Source organism: Solanum pennellii, chromosome 12 (genome assembly GCF_001406875.1).
Source record: "Solanum pennellii chromosome 12, SPENNV200".
NCBI classification, from domain to species: domain Eukaryota; kingdom Viridiplantae; phylum Streptophyta; class Magnoliopsida; order Solanales; family Solanaceae; genus Solanum; species Solanum pennellii.
In genome coordinates this window covers 7,937,759-7,942,739 of record NC_028648.1, presented here as the reverse complement: position 1 = coordinate 7,942,739, position 4,981 = coordinate 7,937,759, and positions in this window count along the sequence as shown.

The following is a 4,981-nucleotide window of genomic DNA, read 5'->3' as shown; positions in this document are numbered from 1 at the left end:
GAATATAATACATCTGTTGTTCTATTATTGTTTTTTCATGTTGCTTTTTTCATAGTGTGTTTTAATTTGTTGCATTTTTTTATCCATTTCTTGTTATCGTACTTTATTTCAATTATTTATGAACGTTTTGTTGAAAAAATAAATTAATATTATTCAATCAACAAGTTATTTGTGTCAAACTTTGAACAAAGTTGAATCTTTATCTTTAATCGTATATATTTATTTCTCTTTAGTTTAGCAGCTTTCGATGTTTGATACAAAAGGTATTTCATGTGCATATTAAAATTTAGGAATTTCACCCTACATGTAGCGATCTCAATCTTTATGAATTTCCAAAACAAATATTCACCATTTTTAGTCAAACACACACTCTCTTTCCTCTTAATCTTCCATCACAAGGACATTTTGTGTTTGGCACAAATGAATCCTCGCTACACAAATGTGTACATTATGTACAGCAACCTAATTGACCTCAAAGACAGAAAATCAAGCAGATTGGTATACATAATCAAAAATAATTATCTGACATCCATAGTTAACTGAAATTTTTTTCTCTTTTTTACCGAAAAAACTAAAAATTAAATTTGAAAAATATATTCTATCTGTGAAATATATACAATCACATGTTCATATACTTATAAATGATTTTCAATTTATTCAATCAAGTATGATTTGTTCAAGAAAAAATAATAACACTGTGTTACCTCATATATAGGGTAGTATAATAATATGAAAAATTATTGGTCAAAAGTTAATGTAATAAAAGATGAAAGATAGAAATAATGAATGTAATAACTATGTGAATTCATAAAAAATAACAACATTGTGTTTGAAGATATGTTAACTTGATTATTCATTCGTCATCTGAACTTTTCTTCTTCTAAAATAATGAAATATTAAGAAATACTAAATAAATAAAATAAAACGGCAAAGTTTAATTATATAGTAATAACTATTTTGAAGAAAACTTCCTAACATTCTAAATCACATGAGTAAGTCTAGGAGTGTACAAAATCGAATCGAAAATCGAATCAAATCGTAAATCAAGTCAAATCGAAAAAAAATCTGACTAGTGGTTTGATTTGACTTAATTTGGTATTGAAAAAAAAATCCGACTATGTTTGGGTTGGTTTGATTTTAACTAAAAGAACCCAACCCGAGACCAAACCAAACCAACCCAACATTATATATATCACTTTAAAATTTTATTTTATATATAAAAATATTTACTTTGGTATCATTTTAAAATATTTCTTATACTATTTCATAGTCTTTCTCTTTTAATATATTATTTCAAGTTTGAAACTTAGAATTCAGAATGGTTCAATGAAGATTATAGTTCATAGATGTTGATAATTATAATAAAGGCCTAAGTCATACACAATCCCCTAAACTTGTCCACATATTTCATTTAGACACCTCACTTCAACTGTATACCTTTTGAACACTTATATTGTAAGAGATTTGTACCTATTAAACATTTTGTGCTGACATGGCAGCATGTGTGTAGTAGGGCTGGCAGGGGGACCGGGATGGCCCGCCCCGGCCCGCGTCCCGCCCCGACCCGTCCGAACCCGGCCCATCCCCCAGGGTTTAAGGGGTGGGGGATGAGGGGCCCGGTCAGGGGCCGGTTCACCCCTGCGTCCCCGTCGACCCGGCCCGGTTGAACCGGCCGGTTTGCGGGATCCCCCCCCCATTTTTTTTTTAAATTTAAAAAACTATTCGTTTAGATCCGTTGGGGAAACGGCTAGTGGGCCCCCCAACGGATTTATGCCCCTTTTTGTGTTCCCAAACACCCCCTACCACCCCGTACAACCCCCCTACTTTTAAAACTTTATTTTAAACCCTCAAGTTATTATAATTACACTTTAACCCATTTTTAATACTATAAATACACCTATCCTCTACTATTTCTTACAAAATCATCTATTCTCATTTCTCTCATCTATTTTCTATATCCTATCAACTCTCAACTCTCAAGTGTCAATCTTAATTTCTGTTCAATTTTAAAATTTCATATTATTAGAATCCATATATTTCAATTTTCAATTCAAAATTTTCATATTATATCAATAAATATAATTATATTATCTCATATTTGTTATCAAGTATTGGTTGGAGACTTGGAGTTACAAATTACAAGTTACAACAAATCACAAGCTTCAACAATCGGTTTAACGTCTGCTATTAACGCAGACGTTTGGTACATTCGTTTCATAATATTTATATTTTATTTTTCGTCTTTACTTTTGTGTTATTATTATTTTTATATTACACTTTATATATATATATATATATATATATATATATATATATAATTAAGTATGTGTTCTAGCAAAAAAAATAGCGGTAAAGGAAAAGAGAAAGCACAAGATAACGAAGAAAGTAGACTTTTTAAATTATTTAATTTTGGTAAAAAAAATAGTAAAGAAAAAAAGAATAGTATAAGTGGTGGTACTTCATCTAAATCAACGAGTAGAGTTAGATTTAACATAAATGATTCTACTTATGTTGATGATACTCCTTATAATATTGATTCAAATGTTCAACTCGACCACGAAAGTTTAGAACGACGTTATGGTAATATTAATCCTAATGTTGATGAAAATTCAGGTGAAGAAGTACAAGCTGATTTGGGAGAAGAGGAGTTAGATGAAACACCTACTAGTCCGGTGACAGAAGTTCCAAATGAGACTATCAATTTACCGGAGCAAAATTTTGGACATCCACCCCTTATACCTCCCACAAGGGAGAAGGTGAAGTATAACCGACCTAAAACTTCTATTGTGTGGAAATTTATGACTTTTGATAAAGAAAATAGTGTTGCTATTTGTAATAAGTGTAAGCAACCTTTTAAACATAAACAAGGTGGGGGTCAAGGTGGAACGGGGGGATTAAATAGACATTTGTTATCTTGTGTGCCGATTCAATATAAAGAAGCTAAAGCATTAGCCAATAGAAAAAATGGAATTTCAATTAATGAATTAGATATTACCAGTAATGCATCAATAGGGGCTTCTAACATGGTTCAAGGAACATTAGATCCTTTTAACCCCGCTGGTCCAATACCACAACGTAAATATAATAAGGAATTAGATCGGGAAAATTTAGCTAAAATGGTTTCTGTTTGTGGTTTGTTTTATAGTTTTCCTTCAAATCCCGATTTTGTTGAATATATTCAACAAACTTATAATCCGGATTATAAAGGCTTTTCAAGAAATACTGTTAAAACTGATGTTTTTGAATATCAAGGTAAACATTGTCAATTTCTTCGTTGTCTATTTAGCATATTAGATAGTAGAGTGTCTATAACTTCGGACATGGGTCGTAGTGTTAATGGAAATGATTATTTAACTATTACTGCACATTGGATTGATCATAATTGGAATTTGCAAAAAAGAATTATAAGTTATAAACTATATATATAGAAAAAAACTGGTGCATATTTAGCTTCAAATATTTTAACTGTTTTAGATTATTACATGATTATAGATAAAATAATGTCTGTCGCATTAGATAATGCATCTAATAATACAAATACTGCTAACATGTTAAAGTTAGATTATGTCCAATTGACAATAAAGTTTTTCATGTTAGATGTGTTGCACATATATTAAATTTAGTTGTACAAGATGGTATTTCATTATTTGATTGTGGTAGCGTAAAAGTTGAATATGCTGTTACCTGGTTTTTCATACAAACAATGCTGCTAGAGTTAGGGAATTTAATGAGCGTTGTTCACTATGTGAATTGTCACCTAGAAAAATTTCAAAACATATTTAAAAAAGGTGGAATTTTCTTTACGAAATGCTTTCGGTTGCTTATAAATATAGAAGACCCATACAAATGGTTTTTAATGCTCATAATGCTGACCCATTAGATAGAATTTGTGATGAAGATTGGGAAGAAACTAAAGAACTATTACAATTTTTAAGACTTTTTTATGATGCTACTACCATGTTTTCGGGAATTTATTATCCTACTATTTCATCCGTATTAATAAATATTTGTGCTCTTTCAATTCAATTTTGTAAATATAAAAAATAGATAAATTTAGAGTTGCAATTGAAGGTATGATTGAAAAATTTAAAAAATATTTTTTTCCTATTCCTCAAGTTTTTTTAACGGCTACTTTACTTCATCCTGCTTATAAATTACAAGGTGTGCAAGGCCTTGTCGACGCTTTTTATGAAACTTTAGAAATTTTACCGAAAGAAATTCCAAATTGTCAAGCGTGTAAGTCTAGCATAAAGTAGAAGCAAAAGTTTTGTATGAAAAATATAGAACTACTGAAAATTTTCAAGGAGAAGTTGGTCAAACTTCTAATGTTGAGATTGATTCGTCAGTTCCAATTTCATGTTATATGCGAGGTTTTCGTGGTCTTAATTCTACTAACCGTGATGATTTTGAAGAATATCTTAATCAATCTTTAGAAAACTTGGAAATCAAAGATGGCAATGAAGATTTATCAGGATGGTGGAGTAGGCGAAGCGATGCATTTCCAACTTTGAGCAAAATGGTTCGTGATGTTCTAGCTATTCAAGCTTCATCAGTTGCATCAGAGGCTGCTTTCAGTGCGACAAGGTTTCAAATCGGTGATCATAGACATTCATTGGCGGAAGACAGTTTGGAAACAACAGTTTTATTTAGAGACTGGTGCAATGCCGAAAGGAGGAATAACAATTTGCCAAAGTTAAGTAAAAAACAAGCAAGTTGGATCAAAACACAAATTGAATGCAGTGATGATGAATTAGAGGCACAAGAATTTCTAACAAATTTGCCAACACCGGAGGATATCACCATCGATATGATGCGACAATTAGAATTAAATTTTAAAGGAGAAAACAGATATTTTTAGATTACATTCGAGAATTAATTGAAACAAAACCCTTCCTAGAAGGTGGCTGCGTAAAATTAGTTACTCATCTAATATCTGTAACAAATATTAGTTTTACGTATGAGAACTTATTGAAACAGAACC